Here is a 20152-nt window from a genome sequence, read left to right on the forward strand (position 1 = left end):
GCACTATCATCTCCGTCTCAATCTCCCTTTTTGTCTCATCCAAATTGCTGTAATATTCACGGTAGCGGGGGTCTACAAAGGTGCAGTTTCGCAGCAGTTTTTGCACAGAGTCATTGGCATATTTGGCCTCCAGCTTTGCCAACATCCCCGACTTCAGCTGAGCGGTTAACTCCACATCACTTTCCGATGGAGCCAGAATGTCCTCCTTTAGGAGTTGGAGAATGGGGAGGATGGATAAGCTGGTCACATACGCATCACCCGACAGCGCATCTGTGAATGTGCTCACTGGTTCTAGTCCCTCGTTGACCGCTTTAAGGACATCAACGTCTTGCCATGTCAGGTGGATTGATGCCCGTCTGTCATCTGCCAGTACCTGTCGAATGGCTCGAGCTTGCTCAATGATCCGACTAATCATTTTTTGCTTCGAACCCCAGCGAGTAGGGCAGTCCTGCACATGGAAATATAGTATTAATAATGGCCTAAAATAATAATAATAATAGCCTAATAATATAAGCTAATAACAGAAGCATGCATAGTTACAGCAAGCAAGCATGTAAACTATAAATTATAATTATTAATAACTAATAATTAGAGGTGTATCCTGTAGTAATCCAAACTACTGTACTAGGCAGCGACGCCATCACGTCACAGGCAGTAGCCTAGGTTACGAGCAGGTTTGACAGTTGACAGTTGTGTTGTGTAATGTGACCTTGAACTACACTCAGTAAACGTTCTGATATAAAACCGCCATCTCTTCATTATTGTTTACCACAAACATTACATATCCTTATTAACCTAACCTAAGCAAAGGACAGGATAGCCTATAATTTGGATAGAATAAAGATTTGCCAAGTTTACCGTTATGAGACTATGCTCAGGTAGTCCCAACTCTTGCTGCTTTTTTTTAGTTCCCTCTTTCGTGGCCAGCTGTGGGAGAAGGCGGCTATGATGGTTCGGCATACTCCAAATGCCCTCTCAGTCTTATGTTTCTGGTCTGCCAGTGCATTTGTTACGGCCAGGTTAAGGTTGTGCCCAAAACAATTAAGCCACGGCCACTGAAGGTTTTTCGTTATTGCAGCTGCGATATTTGCTGCGTTGTCGGTGGTTATTGCCGACAGTTTATTGGCATCTAAACCCCAATCTGTGAGTGCATCGCGGAGGGCTTCACTGATGTTATCGGCTGTATGGTTTTCTGGGAAAAAGCTGGTTTGAAGGCATTTTGATCCCAGTTCCCAGTCAGATGTTATGAAGTGCGCTGTCAAAGACATGTAGGGTACCATGTTTTGTGATGACCACATATCGGTTGTTAAAGCGTAGTTGCTGGCCTCCATCACAAGCGATTTAACTTCTTCCCGAACTTTATTGTGCAGGCTGGGTATGGCTTTTTGAGAGAAATATTTTCTTCCGGGCAATTCATATTGAGGATCCAACGTTTTGACCATATCACGGAAAGCACTTTTCTCTACGGTACGAAAGGATACCATATATTTTGCTATATATCTTGTTACTGCCTCCGTGCACGTTTTCCATTTTTGGCTATCTTTTTTGTACTTTGTTGATTTAGCAAAAGCACCCGATATGGTTGGTTGACTCGTGGACTTGGCTGCAGTAACGTTGCTCTTTGAGGATGTCTTCAGTTTCCCAGCAGTTATTGGGTGATGCACTTTGAGGTGTGAATGGAGGTTTGACGTGTTACTCTCTTTTGCTGCAACTGTCTTATGGCAAATAGTACACACAGCTTTCTTTTTCACCATGTCTCCGAGTTCGGGGCCGGCAAATGCTGCCGCCATCTTGCTCAGATCAGCTCTGTGCTGAGCTCTGAGAGCGGGAAAGACGGACTGCCCTTCCCTGCCCTCTGCTGGCGCGTGCTGTGCATTACAACCAATGTCGTCCCTATCAAAACTCCGTGTCAGTGTAATAGAATGAAACGCATCTGTGATTTGGCGCACAGTCTGTGACGTCACGGTATTGAAAATCATACCGACGGTATTTCGAAATACCCTGGTATACCTTAATACCGTCATACCGCCCAGGCGTAGTTCAAAGCCTCAATCAGGTTCATGTTCTGGGGTTTTGATGTGGCTAGAGTAGGTAACCTGTGATTTAGGATTCAAATAAGCCCAGCTAGCTGACGTGTTGCAACAGATTACATAGTGACAATACATTTGCTCACATCAACTGGTAGCTAGCTATGTGTGTGTAGCATGAAGGTGCTACCGATTTATTTTCGTTTTGTAACCCTCTCGTGTAAAATGATAAATACATTAGCTAAACCCAAACTTAGCTTTCATCAAAGATTCTTTTTTTTCACGAGTATTTTTATTGGGCTATCAATCTTAAACATACAAACTGTTGACAGAAGATCACCCGATGTTACATTTTTTTTACAACAAACATGGCATAATAACCATCCCCCCACCCCCCTACAAAACAAAACCGAAAAGCGTCACAATACGATATAAAAGAGGAGGAAAAATAAGTAAATAAAAAATACAAGAGGATATCATAAAAGCACAGAAATACAAAGAAATACTGTGTTGCACAATGCACATTGGGCTGCATGACCATTCACACGCCAAAGGAGACAATTACTTATCATTGCATTATAACCGTCCAGTCTCAAAATAGTAGCTACGGCGTACATTAATGAGTAATAGGATTATCTAATTCCCTAAAGAAGGAATAGAATTAACAAAAGAGAGAATAGGATCCCAGGTTTTGCTAAATTTATCAGAGCATCCCCTTATACTATACTTAATCTTCTCTAAGTATAAGAAAGACATTAAGTCTTTCAACCACGACTGAGAAGATGGAGGTTTCTGGTCCTTCCACTGCAGTAAAATACGTCTGCGGGCTACAAGTGAAGCAAAAGCAATAACATTGTTAGTGAAACTAGAGAATTCCTCAGGGACACCAAAAGTAGAAATTGAAGGGCTAGGAACCACCGGCTTATTGAAGGCCTTTGAGAGTGTATCATAAAAAGAGGACCAGAATTAACCCAGCTTTGGACAGGAGGAAAAACATGTGTGTGTGGTTGGCCGGGGAGAGAGAGCATCTATCACACATCTCACTTGTGCCAAACAGTTTGCTAAGTCTAACTTTGGTCAGGTGTGATCTGTGTAAGACCTTAAACTGTATCAGTGTCAGTCTGGCGCAAGATGAAGTAGAGTTGACTCTGTCTAGGGCCCCCTGCCACCATTCATCTGAAAAGGTAACCCCAAGCTCCTTCTCCCAGGTGTTCCTAGTCGCTAAAGGAGATGGTAATGCTGATAAGATTAACTTCCCCACCACTGAAATGACTCCACGGACTACAGGGGACAATAGAATTGTATCAACGAGAGAATTAGGTGGTTGATGAGGAAAATTGGGGAAGTTACAATGAGCAAAGTCTCGGATTTGAAAATATCTAAATAACTGAGAGTTTGGAAGGTCAAATTTAGTCTTGAAAATATCAAAGGAGACAAAAATGTTATCAACAAAAAGTTATTTGAAATAAACCAACCCTTTCTCCTTCCACAAAGAGAAAACTGGGTCAAGAGATGAAGGAAGAAAAATATGATTATTACAAATGGGCATTAGCAGGGAAAGGGAAACTATTTTAAAATGGCTTCTAAATTGCCTCCAAATCTTTACAGTAGATTGTACATCTGGGTTGGATACGCATTTAGCAGGATATGATTTTAAGGGGGCACAAATTAACGACGATAAAGACATAGAGCCACAAGACCGCGCTTCCATCTGACACCAGTCTGTAATGGGGGAGTTGTGCCAAGTGTGAATCTTTTGAATATTGGCCGCCCAATAGTATGCCAGAAGATTAGGTAGAGCAAGGCCACCATCTTCTTTAGCCCTTTGTAGGACAGAATATTTTACCCTTGGGGTCTTTCCTGCCCAAATAAAAGATGAAATAGTCTTGTCAAAGTCCTTAAAAAAAGATTTGGGGAGGAATAATGGTAAACATTGAAAAAGGAATGAGAATCTGGGAAGCACATTCATTTTGATTGAATTGATTCTACCTACAATCGACAGAGGGAGAAAGTTCCAGCGCTGTAGGTCAGATTTAACCTCCTTCACCAACTTCAAAACGTTATGCTTATGAAGTGAGGGGAGACTATGCGAATTATTAATGCCCAGGTACCGGAGACTAGAGGAGGCCAAATGAAAAGGCAGACTCTGGGCCGGAATCTGTTTTGCCACAAGATTAAGAGGGAAGCATTCGCTCTTACTGATGTTCAACTTGTATCCCGAAAAGGAACCAAACGTTTGTAAAACGTCAACAATCCCATTAATACTGGCCGTAGGGTTCGAGACATAGAGCAGCAAATCATCCGCGTACAGCGAAACCCTGTGTTCAACCCCATTCCTATAGATACCTGTAAAAGCTGGTGAGTTTCTAAGAACGATGGAAAGTGGCTCGATTGCAATTGCAAAGAGTAAAGGCGAAAGGGGACAGCCTTGGCGGCAACCGTGTTGTAAAGGGAAACATTTGGATTGAGTGGAGTTGGTAGTCACACTAGTTGTAGGAGCACTATACAACAATTGAATCCATGAAATATATCTTTGACCAAAACCAAACTTGTCAAGAGCTGAAAATAAATAACCCCACTCCACTCGGTCAAAAGCCTTCTCCGCATCCATAGAGATTACCATTTCAGAGTCTTGTGTGCTAGACTTAGACATTATAATATTAAGGAGGCGACGAATATTTGAGGACAACTGCCTACCCCTTATGAAGCCAGTTTGATTACCCGAAATAATGTTTGGTAGACAGGGGTCCAGACGGCTAGCCAGGGTATCTGAGGAGCTTTATGTCAGTTGAGTAAACTAACAGGTCTCCAGCTGCTACATTCTGCTGGATCTTTGTTTTTCTTTGGAATGAGTGAAATTGATGCTTGAGTTACGGATGGAGGAAGGGAACCACGCTCTAAGGAGTCGTTGAACATATCCAATAGCAAGGGAGCCAGTTGATCAGAGAATTTCTTTAAAAAGTCGTCTGGGAAGCCGTCCGGGCCCGGTGCCTTGCCATTCTGTATTAATCTGAGACTGTCTGTAACCTCCTTTAAACTGAGTGGAGCATCTAGATTCCTTTTACTTGTTTCGTTGATCATAGGGAAGTGCAAATTATCCAAAAATTGTTTCATTAAGATGTTGTCAGGTGGAGCCTCTGATTGGTAAAGATTAGAATAGTACGAAGCGAAAATATTATTTATCTCCTTTGGGTCTGTAACTATTGTATGGGGCTATTTGTGAATTTGTGTAATAAAACGTGAGGCAGATTGATGCTTTAGTTGTAACGCTAGCAGTCGGCTGGCCTTGTCCCCATATTCATAATAGGTACTCTTTGTACGCCTTAAAACAAACTCTGCTTTGTTTGTGGAAATAAGATCAAATTCAGTTTGGAGCTTGAGTCTCTCCGTCTGAAGAGCGAGACTAGGAGAAGAGGGGTTCTGTCTGTCAATTTGTAGAATTGCTTCCATCAGCTCAAGTTGTCTCTGTATTCGCTGCTTATGTTCCCTGGCACTGTAAGAGATCATTTCACCGCGAATTACCGCTTTACAAGTTTCCCACAGGAGGGAAGGAGAAGTCGAGTCAGATTTGTTATTTAGGATAAAGAGCCTAATTTTCTCAGAAATAAATTAGCAGAATTTATTAGAAGATAATAACCCTGTATTCAATCTCCAATTTGAGCGCTGTCCACTTTTAGGAAGCAATTCTAAGTCTAATAAAAGGGGGGCATGGTTTGATATGACTATTGGTGAGTATTCACATAATTTCACTGAAGGAAGGAGTATTTTGTCTAAAAAGAAATAATCAATGCGAGAATATGTTTGATGAACATGGGAATAGAATGAAAACTCTTTTGTTGTTGGGTGGCTGAATCGCCACGTATCCACACAACGGATTTGGTCCACAAGTGTCATGATAGCTCTAGCCGTACTAGATGAGGTTAGGTTTTTTGGCTTGGATAAATCAAGGGCAGGATTAACAACCAATCAATCAATCAATGTTTATTTATATAGCCCAATATCACAAATGTTACATTTGTCTCAGTGGACTTCACAGTTTGTACAGAATATCAGTATGACAATACGACACCCTCTGTCCTTAGACCCTCACATCGTACAAGGAAAAACTTCCAGAGAAAACCCCACAGTTTAAAGGGAAAAATGGGAGAAACCTCAGGGAGAGCAACAGAGGAGGGATCCCTCTCCCAGGACGGACAGACGTGCAATAGATGCCGTGTGTAAATTGAAAAGATAATACATTTGCAACATAGGTAGTCCAAATGTTTTGAAATGCATGTGTGTATAATAAGAAGATGAATCCACGAGGATATCCATCCAGGACTTATGATCCAGGACCGCAGCCACGACTCAAGATCCAGGACTCGCAATCCATGACACAGGACCGCAGGATCATCCATGACTCCGGATCCCGGCGTATATAGACACCAAAAAGAAAGAAATTTGGGGAAGCTGGGTTAATCGGAACATGAGAGTACACAGGTATAGACAGAGAGAAGGAAGAAGTAAGATGTCCCCCGACAAACTAAGCCTATATCAGCAAAACTAGGGGCTGAATCTAATCAGCCCTAACTATAAGCTTTATCAAAAAGGAAGGTCTTAAGCGCACTCTTAAAAACGGATAGGGTGTCTGCCGTCCGAACACAAACTGGAAGCTGATTCCACAAAAGTGGAGCTTGATAAGAAAAGGCTCTGGCTCCCACTGTACTTTTAGAGACTCTAGGAACAACCAACAACCCTGCATTCTTGGAACGCAATGCCCTAGTAGGACAATAGGGTATAATGAGTTCTTTAAGGTAAGATGGCGCCTGCCCATTAAGGGCTTTGTAGGCGAGAAGAAGAATTTTAAATTCTATCCTGTGTTCTATAGGGAGCCAGTGTAAGGCAGGTTAAACCAAGTTAAGATCTCCCCCCAAAATAAGGTGGTGTGAATCCAGGCATGGGATTAGTGAGAATAAGGACGTCATAAAATCAGGACAACTCCAATTAGGGGCATAGACGCAAACCATAATAACAGGAGTTTGGAGCAATACACCCACGACTATAATGTAACGCCCATTTGTATCAGAAATACACTTTTCTAAAGAGAACTGCAGTCATTTGTGGAGTAAAATTGCTGTACCTCTGGAACGGCTATTGAAGCTGGAGTGGAACACTTGTCCGACCCAGGGCTTCCGCAGCCTGGTGTGGCCACAGACACGCAGGTGTGTGTCCTGCAGAAAAGCAATGTCCGTCGTCATATCCTTAAGATGTGAGAATACTCTGGCTCTTTTAGTAGGCCCGACAAGTCCTCTGACATTCCAGCTTGTAAACCTGATTGATCCTTGCGTAGATCTCTGTCTCATATCAGCCATGCACGAGCCACAATATCAGCCTTTGGAATAATATGATGAAATTATGAATTAGCCCTTAGCCTACAACACAGAGCAAGGTAACAACTTCAAATGTGTTATAAAGATGGGCACCAAAGAAAAAAGTTCCTCCCGTATAAAGAAAAAACAGAAAGAAAGAGAAAGAAAAAAACACACAGGGTGGGTAGAGTAAGCCGAAGCGTATTCCCTCCTTGTAGAGCTGCAACTTCACTTTGTTAAAGGCGGCCCGCTTCTTGGCGAGTGTGGCGCTGAAATCTTCAAAGATCCTGATGGGATGACCTTGGTACGAGACATTCCGGGATTTCCTAGCTCACAGCAGCACACGTTCCTTCTGGGCATATTTATGGAAGCGGACAATGAGGGGCCGGGAACCTTGCGGCGGTTTCGGAGCCAGACTGCGATGTGCACGGTCTAGCTCCAAGGTATCCAGCTGAGGGTCTCCGACCATCTTCTTGAACAGTGTAGTCATGAAGAGACGAGCATCATCCCCTTCCATTCCTTCTGGAATGCCAATCACACGGAGATTCTGTCGTTTGGAACGTGAAACCAGGTCTTCTACCGCCAGCTGCAATCTGTCATTCACCTAATTAGTGGTCTCCATCTTTGATTTCAATCCGGCCACCTCTCGCTCCAGAGTAGGGATTCCATCTGAATGAGCGCTGAGAGCCGTTTCCATTGCGGTGATGGTGGCAGTATGTGTAGCCACGGTGTCGGTGATCTTTTGAAGAGAGGCTTGGATTGGGGCCAGGGCGGTGTTCATGGAAGCGGTAAGTTCACCTGTTACGTCTTTACGCAGTTTCTCAAGCTCTCCGACTAGCATACCGAGTGTTAGCGGCTGCACGCTAGCTTCCGAAGCACTGGTAGCCATCTTGTTAGCCTCTTTATCTTGCGAGCTGAAGAGTTTAGTTTGTTGCTGACTTTTGCCACGACTGCCTTGAGTTTTACTCATTTCAACAACAAAAAAATTACTGAGGCACTCCTAATGACTAATCAAGTAAGAAAAATAACAGACGTCTGGGTGTATGTAAAAGCGAAAAAGGATTAGGGAGCAAACGCCAATGCGACCGATCACTCCAACGCCATAACCGGAACCCCTTCATCAAAGATTCTTAATGAGAGGTTGAAAACCGTCTCTCCTTTCATGGAAACAGTGGCGGCGCCAGAGATTTTCTCTAGGGGGTGCTGTGGGGTAGCTTGACGTTTCATAGAAGGTGCTCCAACTTTAAGGGTTTCCCATTAATGCACCAGCGCTACAGTTGAATTTTCTACTGCAACTCATACTTGTTAACCCTCCCGATTTTCGTGGGAGACTCCCGATTTCATTGCCCTTTCCCGGTTTCCTCCTGGGGTCATATTTCTCCCACATTTCTCCCGATTTCTGACAAAATCAGATTTACTCAGGACTGTTTCCACTCGGACTTTAATACAGCTACACCATTGTTTGGTTTCCATGGTAACACGTCTCTTTAGTAGCGCGCGCAACTGAAAGTCTGAGAGGGTGAGGCAGATAGTCACAGAAAACAGAACAAAAATCGACAAATACTCTACTCTCTGCTCACTCCTTTCCTGCCCACACGTATGCTCCTTCAAAGATGGTGCTACAGGCTGCAAGGCAGTGCACTTAGAACTACAATATAAGCATGTTAATGTTAATCTAACAGCTCCGGCGATCCACTAGCAGGCCCCCCCCCCCCCCCCGCCATCTTGCATTTTAAAATGCTCCCGAAGATTATTTTTTTTAAATATTGAAGTTAAAAGCATCAATCTGGTGCACTTTGAGAGCAAAATGAAGAGATCTATGGATACATCTCTCAACATACATATGAAGCAGAACTGTAAACAGATTTACTATTTCTGTATAGATATTTTACAAATCACTCCCCTTTTAAAACAAAACGTTTGAGACCCACTGAGATAACTAGACTAAAGTTAACTATCTAAACACTGAGAGTCCTTTACCTGAGCTGAGGTTATCTGAGACTCGCAGTCTGACAGGAGAGAGTTCTCCCTCCACTTTGTTGTTGAAAAAGATCCTTATCCGTTAGCTTGGCTAGCTAGCACCAGATGCTAACCACAACGATCTCCGGTAGAGCTAGAGACCCACCGGTGCTCGCGCACGCACACAAAATGGCTCGTGCCACACACACACAGAGCAGAGCTTGAATGAAACACAGAGAGCCAGAAGTAAGCTACTTGTACTCACGAGGCCTATTATGTGCAGAATCCCTCTCGCTTTCAGTTGGTTTTGATTGAGTGTCTACACGTGGACGTTTAAGGAGTAAAAAACGATCCATTTGTCACTTTGCTGTTAGCCAATAATTTGGAGCTCCAGCTAACAGGAAGTCACTCAAGTGTCACAAAGTAATTTAGCCTATGGGTAGGTCAAAAATCTAATGGGTGCTGGCCATTGGCCTTATCACCTGTGTTGGCTTTATGTTTTTGGTCAAACATTTGTTTGTTTCACATTTGCATTGATGTAATCAATAATTTTTCTAATTTAATTTAATTTTTTTTAAAATAATAATTTTCGGAAAAAAAAAATATATATTTCTTGGGGGTGCTTAGGGGGTGCTTTGGCAATCCTGGGGGGTGCTTCAACACCCCCCAGGATTGAAGCTGGTTGTGACAGCTGCTGTTCTTTACTGAATGGTTAGTATAATCCATGTAGGGTCCAATTATTTGTATTGGCCAGTGTTAGGTAAGTGCTGGTTTTGTACCCTACATCTATGTTATGTTCAACGTTCTACTAACACTATTTGATGTAATTATAATATAAGATAATACATTGAGAGAGCTGAGACAGGCTATACAAGCGTATCTGTTTGAATGTCCTTAAATTACAGTATTCCAAAAAGCAAAACTTCTGTGTATTTTATGTGACTGACAACCTGACATGGTTTAGCCTTTTCCCACACCTATTACTTGCCTGATCAGCCTGCTCTCAGCTTTCTCGTTTGTCTGTGTTGTATTGAAGCAGTGTCCTAAATGTAAAATGACTGACATGTTGTTTTAAGAACTGTTCACCTGTGGAGATTGCAGTGGCAAAGTGTTCCTGTGTAACTGGAACAGCACTCTGCAACCACAATGTTGCACTGCTGTTCCAGACCGCACACTACTCCACACTCAACCTGGCTGCTGTACCCCCTGTCCTCAGCTGCACTGAAACAGAGCAAAGATGGCACAAGCCAAGAACCATGGTAAGTACAGTATGTGTTCACAACCAATCCACGGTTTAATGAGTATTTCCTTTGTGCCAAGAGCTGATTTAGTATGTTGCATCAACAACCTTTTCAATTGATCTTACAATTCTTTTGTGTAATTAATAGGGTGTGAAACCAGGCAGAGTGAGTGACATGGTGTTCATCTCCACTAAGCCAAAGCAGTTTACAGTTGCTGACGGTGTAAGCTAATATCTATTGTCCTAAGTAATTGTATGTAGCCTGCTACAACTTTGTGATTGTTTTCTGAGTGTAAAATTGTTCTTAAAGTCCTAATTATCATATAAACATGTTCAAAGGAGTACACGTTACAAGGCCGTGCGGGGGGAGCTGCCAGACCCAGATTTCCTCAAAGTCAGCGAGGCATACAAGGACTTCTCAGCAGACATCGCACCACGAAAAAAAAACGAATGGCTCACTACTCAACTCAACGACTAACACTCTTTCAGAGGATATGTTGGAAATGCACACATTATATATATTTTTTGCATCTACTTTCTGGATATTGTACATCTGTTCATCTGTTATATAAACTAGCATTACTTAAATATGCAGAGACTAATTGAAATGTTTAAATATGTATTTTTCCCCCGATATAACATCAACCAATGTTTTGTAAAAGTTTATTAAATTAATCTGTCAAATGTTATCATATTGTGGATTTATTAAATTATGTATTTTCCTTTGTTATTTATGTGTGCGTTTGTTTTGAGGATATAATTCATTAGTAACTAAACATAGTATGATATAACTGCTTTTTGTAATGAAATACACAATTGGTTTGGGAGCAAGAAACCTTTTTATCGTTGTTGTCCAGGCTTGCGGAAATGAATGGAAACTTATTTCCCGATTATAACATTGTGTAACTTGCTGCTGTTAAATACCGTCAAAATATGTGCAATATGTGCTTTATGTGCAATACTTTATATACATATGACATCTTTAATAACTGTAATATATACCGGGCTGCTAAATCCTAAGAACTGATACAGGATTTGATTTGTAGATTTGATTTGTTTTTGATCTGTGTTTTTGAAAATTATGTAACTTTTTATCTTTTTTTTAGCATATTGTTTATTATAATATAACTTAGTACTTTTTTTGTATATTGTTTATTATATTATAACTTAGTACTTTTTAACGCATGTAAGATATTCAACACTAATCTGTCTGTGGCTCTTTCCTGCTGTAACGCTGCAAATTTCCCCTCTGTGGGACTAATAAAGGTATTCTGATTCTGATAACGGGACGAATTTGTACAAAGGGGCACACAGCAATGTAGTGTCGACTTTCTTACACGCTGGAAGGCCAATCGCTTTTCTTTACCTCGAAATCCGCTCAATCTTGCTCTCGGTGTGTCATAACAAACTGTCAAACTGTCAAGCTGTCAAAACTCTGTACTCAAACCAGAAGTACTCAGCCGCCGGAAGTTGATAGACACCATCTTGTGCACAGAGCCTATTCGCATGGTTATTCGCCTGCAATACGCTAGCGCGGGACCGTAGCAGGATGTGACATATTGTAGCGTTCGCGGCTCCGCCGCACGGGTGGCTAACTACTTAAATGAGGAGGACACGATGGCTGTAATTTATCCGGGTTTTATTACCCTACAAACAGACTAAACCCCAGGGTTGGAAGACTGCCCAAAACAACAAAGATAGGTAGCGGTATTGTCTCTTAGCTCTCTCAGGATCCCTCACTAGCTCTCCCGCCGTAGCTTGACCCTCTTCCGGTCACTTGTAAACCCCACCCCCTTTTTCTCCCCGCCCTATCCGGCTAACTAGGGCAACGTCTTCCCCCCAACAATCCCCTTGTGAGTCTCTCCCAGTTCAGCACTGCAGGGTCGCTACATTGCCCCCCCCGGTAATTCCTCGTCCCCGAGGTAGAGCAACACTTTGAAAGCGAACCGGCATCCGTCGCTCCCTCTGCGACCTCCTTACTCCATGATTCACTTGTGGAGTAGTATTCCGTGGCACTATTGCTCCCAGCGGGGTCACCACCTCCCCTTGAAGGACATCCAGTGGCTGCATCGGTGGGTCTCTCCTTCGGCGGGGGGGGCCCGCGCCGTGCTCTAGTAGGGGTCACAGGAAAGGCTGGCTGTTGGTCCCCTTTGTAAGGTGCCATCCTATCCCGGTGCAGTACCACTGTGCGCCCTCTGGGAACCAGTTTGACCCTATAAACCACCTCCCCCACTCTCTCGACCACGTAGCAAGGGCCAACCCATGTGCTATCCAGCTTGGGGCAACGGCCCTTCACTCTCTTTGGTCCATACACCCAGGCAAGGTCCCCAGCCTGGAAATCCTGACCTTTGACGTGCACGTCATAGACCCGCTTTTGGCGGACACCTGCCTGTTGAGACTGGTTTCTGGCGAAGCTGTGGGCCTTTTCTAGACGATCCTGCAGCCGCCTGGCATACTCCGGACCAGCCAAGGCATCAGGTGCATCCGGAGGCCGTCCATACATCAACTCCGGTGGCGTTCTGAGCTCCCGGCCCAACATCAACAACGCCGGAGTACAGCCGGTTGAGTCTTGGACTGCACTGCGGTAAGCCATGAGGATGAGGGGTATCTGCAGGTCCCAGTCACTTTGATCCGGGGCAGTGGTGAGGGCCAGCTGAGCACCCAAGGTCCTCATGAACCGTTCCACTAAACCGTTGCTTTGTGGGTGAAGTGGGGTGGTCCTAGTTTTCTTAATGCCAAGCTGGCTACACATTGCTGCGAAAACCTGTGACTCAAAGTTCCGTCCTTGGTCGGAATGAAGCTCAGAGGGGGTGCCAAAGCGGCTGAACATCCCTTGCACCAAGGCCTCTGCTACGGTGGTTGCCTCTTGGTCAGGCAGGGGATACGCTTCCGGCCATTTTGTGAAGTAGTCAATGGCGACTAGCACATACCGATTCCCTCCAGTAGTACGGGGGAGTGGCCCCAGTATATCGACGGCTACTCGGTCCATCGGTGCCCCCACACAATGTTGCTGCAAGGGTGCACGGGACTGGCCCTGGGGTCCTTTACGAGCCGTACAGGCATCACAGCGGCGGCAGTAGTCCTCAACATCCCTCCGGCTCAGGCCCCAATAGAATGTCTGTCTTAGTCGCCGCAACGTCTTTGTTACTCCGAAGTGTCCAACTCCAGGGGATCCATGATGCACCTGGAGCACTTCTTTGCGGAGGTCTTTAGGTACAACGACTTGCCAGCGTTCCTCTCCGGTGGCGGGTTCCCGCCAGCACCTCTTCAGGACTCCTTCCTGGAGTTCCACTCCCGGCCATTGAGACCAGAGTCCTCGGACGGTGGCAGAGAGGGCAACCACCTCATCCCAAGGCGGCCGCACGTCGGACTCCAGCCATCCCATGACCATTTTAAGGTCAGGGTCTTCAAGCTGCATCTCTCTCCACCTATTCGCATTGTTGGGTAAGAGGGCCCGACAGACCACCATCCCCGGGTTCAGGTTCACCGCTTCCCGCTCATCAGCACGGTCACAGTGGGAACAACCTGGGGCGCACGGCCGGCGAGAGAGACTGTCTGCGTTCGTGTGAATTTCTCCAGCCCTATGTTGTATGGTGAACTGAAAAGCCTGGAGCTGTTCGATCCACCTTGCTACTTGTCCTTCCGGTTCCTTAAAGGACATAAGCCACTTCAACGCAGCATGGTCGGTTCTGATGATGAATGGGAGGCCACAGAGGACATGCTTGAAATGCCCCACAGCATCAATCACCGCCAGCAGTTCTTTGCGAGTTACACAGTAGTTCTTCTCCGGTTTATCAAGGGTGCGACTGTGATACGCAACAACCCGCTCTCCTTCTGGGGTTAACTGCGAGAGTACAGCGCCAATGCCCGTGTTGCTGGCATCCGTGTCAAGGAGGAATGGCAGCTCTGGGTTAGGGGCAACCAGCACCGGGTCTTCGCATAATACGCGCTTCAGCTGTTGGAACGCTGCATCCTGGTCAGGTCCCCACTTAAAGGGTGTGTCGTTGCGCATCAAGCTGAACATAGGCGCAGCGACCGTCGAGAATCCCGCCACAAAACGCCGGTAGTAGGACGCTAATCCTAAAAAGGACCTCAGCTGGTGGATATCTGTGGGGGTGGGCCAGTCCCGGACGGCTCCAACCTTGTCCGGTTCCGTCCTGATGCCGGCTCCACTGACTCGGTGCCCCAGGAAGGAGACCTCACGTCGCAGCAACATGCACTTCCCAGGATGAAGCTTTAGGCCTGCACCCTTGATCCGCTCTAAAACCTCCCTCAGGTTCTCGAGCGCGGAGTCAAAGCTGGGTCCATGTGCGAGGAGATCATCCAAGTAGATGAGACAACGCTCCGGGGGCACACCAGCGAGGACCTTCTCCATTAGCCTTTCGAATGTTGCTGGGGCATTACACAACCCGAATGGCATGTTTGTAAACTGCCACAGGCCACGTCCTGTGGTGAAGGCAGTCTTGGCTTTGTCCTCTGGGGCCATGGCCACCTGCCAATAACCGCTCCGGAGGTCCAAAGAGGAAAACCATGCAGAGCCGGCCACATAGTCAAGAGACTCATCTATCCGAGGCAGTGGATAGGAGTCTTTTACAGTCTTGTCGTTCAACGGCCGATAGTCGACACAAAACCTCCAGCCTCCGGCCTTTCTTGGGGCCATTACGACCGAGGAAGCCCAGGGGCTTTCTGAAGGTTCGATAATGCCAGCCTCTTTCATCTCTTGTATCATTTGGTTAGCAGCTGCTTTGCGGGCGTAGGGGACTCGCCTAGGCCGTTGCCGGATTGGCTGTGCGTCCCCTGTGTCGATAGAGTGCTGGACCAAGTGTGTGCAGCCTACATCGTTGGGGTGGGTGGAAAAACTGTGTCGATACTTATACAAAAGGTCCCAGAGCTTATCCTGTTGATCTGAGGTCAGGCCCTCCCGATTCTCCTCCAAAAGGTCTGCGACCGTTGAATTCGCTGCGGCTTCCATTTCAGCCTCGGGGGTTACAGTTGCGGTCTGTACAATGGCCGGTACCGGTGGCTGGCCGTGTACCACCGAGTCTGATGGTGGGTGGTTTTCATCCAGTGGGGGAATAGGGCTCTCTGCGAAAGGGGGCCCCCACTGTGGAGGATCCAGCCAACCTGGTGGGTCTCCCTGCACTACAACGTCCCCGGCGCCCTCCTTGAGGAAGGGGATAGACTCCCCGCCTGGAAAGGTAATAGCTTGTGCGTTAAAATCCAATGTTGCTCTTGCCCTAAACAGAAAGTCTTGTCCAATCACACAGTTCTCTCTGAGTTTTGCAACCCAGACCGGTTGCCGCACTGAATATGCTCCTACTTGGATAAGTGCTTCACACCTCCCCAGCATGGGAGCCTCTCCCCCGGTGATGGTAATGAGAGGGACCTCGGTGGCTTGGGGTTGAGTTCCGGCTGGCAGGAGATCCGGGTGTAGAACAGTTGCAGTGGAGCCTGAGTCCAGCAGGGCATGGGTCCCTTGACCATTGACCAGTACAGGTATTCTGCAGCAGTCTGTGGGGAAGGTGTCAAGGGAGCAAAGGGCGTGAGCAGAGGGGAGGTGGAGTATTCTAATCACCGGTTGAGTGTCACAGTCTCTGGGGGGCAAGGGTTGGCTCGGTCGACTCCCCTCTACACCGAGCCCCGCCCGTTTCCCGGCGCTGAACCCTCCGGAGCGGTGACAGGAGCTGGACAAAAGCGCCATGTATGGCCTTTTTGGTGGCAATTATAGCAGGCTTGACTCTGTCGACCCTCTGGGGGCAACGGTGGGCTCTCTGTGCCGAGCGGAGGAGGGTTGGGTCTAGGAGGCTTATACGTTTGAGCCTTAGGTCGTGTCAATGTCTGCGTGGAGCCATTTTCAAAACCCTCCAGGAAGATGTCCTCCACCACCAGTGCTTTCTCTAGAGCTGCTCCCAAGGTCTGTGGGTCTGCGAGCCGGACTTGCTGTCGTAATGGGATGGGCTGCAGGCCACGGATGAATGCCTCCTTCGTTAGCACCAAGCGGGTTGCATCATCGAAATCGGGGAATCCTCTTTGAGCCAGGTAGCGCAGTTCCGCTGCAAAAACTCCTAGCTTCTCTCCAGGACCCCGCATCCGCTCATTAAACCTCTGCCGCATCACAACTGCAGGGGCAGTGTTTCCAAAACGTCTCTCCAGTGCTCTGGAAATAGCTAGTGGGTTCTCAAGATCAGCAGCAGTCACATCAAGTAGTACTTTTCTAGCTTCACCCTCCAGGGCGGATATTAAATGGACTGCTCTCTTTGCAGGGGACCAGCCATTCGCAGTCGCTAGGAGGTTGAACTGGGCCCAGTACGTTTCCCATGAAGTGAGCCCATCATAGCGTACGACCTTTAGCTGGCCTTCCCTGGGGAAAGGTGTCGGTCCCTGCACATTCATCAATGCCGTGGTGAGGGCGGTGGTCAGAGCAGCTACCACATCGCTGGTTTGGCTATTGGTAGTAGAGGGACTAGCCGAGCCCGCAGTCAGGGAGCTACCTTGGCCGAGTCCATTGGCGGTGTAGGTATTTGCTTTGGGGCATGTACTTGGGTGGGGGGTTGTTGTTGGGCATGGGACATCAACAGTGATATGAGCATCCTTAACGTTAGCAGGTTCGGAGCTCACACTGGCATTGTCAGTAGCATGGTTAGAATTTACATTGCAATAGGGCTCATGAGGTTTAGCCCCAACATCTTGTGCTTCCCCTCCCCTCATGGATTTAATGTCACTTTTTGAGTTATTGAGAACATTTCCCAAAGCACGCTCCATTGCAATGCTCATTTTCTGCATAAAACGTTCCTCTAGACTTTCTGTAATGTCTTTCTCCAACTCAGGGATAGATTTTGGTTGGCCACCCCATTTCCCTGCCGTTATGTCTCTCTCCAACTCCGGGATAGATTTTTGTTGGCCACCCCATTTACTTGCCGTTATGTCTCTCTCCAACTCCGGGATAGATTTTGGTTGGGCATCCACCGGAGCCGGTCCACACGTGTCTTTGTTTACATCTGCTCTTTCAGTCAGCAATCCGGTGGCTGCAGCAAACTTAACCGGACTTCCTTTTATTTCCTCCGGAAGGTCCGTCAGCAGTGTAGCAAGGGGTGAGTAGGTTGTTTTTTTTCCCTTTCTCCTTACTACCTGTGCATCGCTGGTTGGCTTCCTCCGTGGTGTTTCTGGGGGGGTGTATGGGGCATATAAGTCCGTGTTCTCACCGTGTTCAGCCATTTCGGTCCTCCGGCGGTGGCTAGCGATGCTAGCGTAGTTAGCCAACTGTAGTGCGGGGACTGGGGGCTGGGGAGATCCCACTTCTGACACCAATGTAGCGTTCGCGGCTCCGCCGCACGGGTGGCTAACTACTTAAATGAGGAGGACACGATGGCTGTAATTTATCCGGGTTTTATTACCCTACAAACAGACTAAACCCCGGGGTTGGAAGACTGCCCAAAACAACAAAGATAGGTAGCGGTATTGTCTCTTAGCTCTCTCAGGATCCCTCACTAGCTCTCCCGCCGTAGCTTGACCCTCTTCCGGTCACTTGTAAACCCCACCCCCTTTTTCTCCCCGCCCTATCCGGCTAACTAGGGCAACGTCTTCCCCCCAACAATCCCCTTGTGAGTCTCTCCCAGTTCAGCACTGCAGGGTCGCTACAATATATTTTAGTTGACCTAATTAAAACCGTTTAGTTTTTTATTTATTTGTCACAGTATCACCTCAAAATACAAGATACAAAACATTTTCAACCATGCAAGAAAATATAAATAGTCCTACAAATACTTTTATTTTGTTTCCTCCTTATTTTTTTTCTAAGCTCAATGGAGCCAGAGCAGAGGGCTTAAAGGGCCGCATGCGGCTCGAGGGCCGCGGGTTGCCAACCCCTGGGTTAGACGTTAGGAGCTGATTTTTGGACCGCAACCTAGGTGGGGCACAGCTGTTCCCCACCTGTGCCCCACCTTCCCCTAATGACCAGTCGCCACTGGTAGGTTAACTGATAATTGTCACATCACTTTCTCAGTTCTGCAGTGCCACTTAGGCAAGGAAACACAACAGGTTGATGTATAGTTCTGGCATTCTAACGAGTCAGATGAGGGGCAATCAGACCCGGCGCCGTGGGAGGTAAATCTGTTTACAGTTCTGTTTCATGGGTGTTGAGGTCTGTATCCATAGATATCCCTTTATATAGACCACCCTCGGAAGCTAGCCTCTTCGACTGGTACGTCCACACAGCAGCTTTAAAAAAATCTTCCAACGATTCTCTGCCCATTGACTTTGAATGGGAGTGACGTCACTTTGCCTCGCTTTTCGCTGAACTGCATCGTGGGGAAGCAAAGCGAAGATTTCCAAGATTTTCAGGATTTTCAGGATTCAAAAGTTGAGCAATGTTCAACTTTTGAAGCTGAGCTGGAAGCGCTAGCCAATCAAACCGCGTGCAAGCTAGGAGAGCCAGACTCCAAACGAGAAAAATTACGGTAGCAAATCACCCGGTTCTTTACAACCAGAACTGTTTACCGGGATACAAACCGGAGGAACCAGGCATGGAGGGAGTTGGCAGAGACAGTGGGTGAAACTGGTAGGTTTTCGCCTGTTTGGGGAGTTTATATATATATTGCTCGCCTAAAATCCCCGGGGTTTTTTGCTTTGTATGTCAGGGGCGGGAGATTCATGTGATTGGTTGTTGGTCACGTTGCTCGCGAAAAATCCCCAAGCTCTCAGACACGCCCAGCTCCAAGATTTTTTCAAAGCTGCTGTGTGGACGTACGGACGAGATGCGGGCATGGCTACACGACACCGAGTTGGACCTCTGACGTTACACGAAAGAAGAAGAAGATCTCTCAATTTTGCTCTCAAAGTGAACCAGATTGATGCTTTTAACTTCAATATTTTAAAAAATAATATCTTCCCGGGGGACCACCCCCGGACCCCCATAGCGGAGGTTGGGTCCACCCAGCGCCATATAGACTGAGAGTTACGTCATCTCCGTTCACTCCAATGGACCACTTTTTTACAGCAATGGCGGATTGTGGAGCCTCTCAATCGTTCCCCGGAAGTTAGCGCCAAGGCTAGCAGAGCTGTAGAGTTGCAGCATAATAGACCGTTCGTGACGGACTTTTAAAGGTAAGAAGAAGTTTAAAGATTTATATTGCGGATATTATCAGTACATCTGATTCAAATTAACATGTGTATTAAAGGATGTCAGTGGATTATCCCTAAATTAGTAGATTTTGCGAACGTTTAAAGATAACAGATTAAGCTAGGATACTGGATCAAGTTAGCAACACACGTTGAACAGCCTTTTAATTGTAAATTCCGTTCTCTTAATGTCATTTCGTCCAACGTTGTTGAATTAGAGAAGAGGGGCTTCTAAACGGGATTGTATGCGGGGGTGGAGAGAGTTAAATACTAGATAAATATAACTTTGGTGCGTATAAGAGTGAGTGTTTTTAGCAGAGCCATATTGTGTCCTTGTGATTATGTTGATTATTACCTGTCTGTATAATGTTGCAGCTCAGCTGATTTTGGATTGATGGCAAAGGGAGAGGGACTTAAGTGAGAGGGAAAACACAAGGTAAGTTTAATACTACTGTTGTATA

The sequence above is a fragment of the Notothenia rossii genome (assembly GCF_949606895.1).
Source record: "Notothenia rossii genome assembly, chromosome: 1".
NCBI lineage: Eukaryota > Metazoa > Chordata > Actinopteri > Perciformes > Nototheniidae > Notothenia > Notothenia rossii.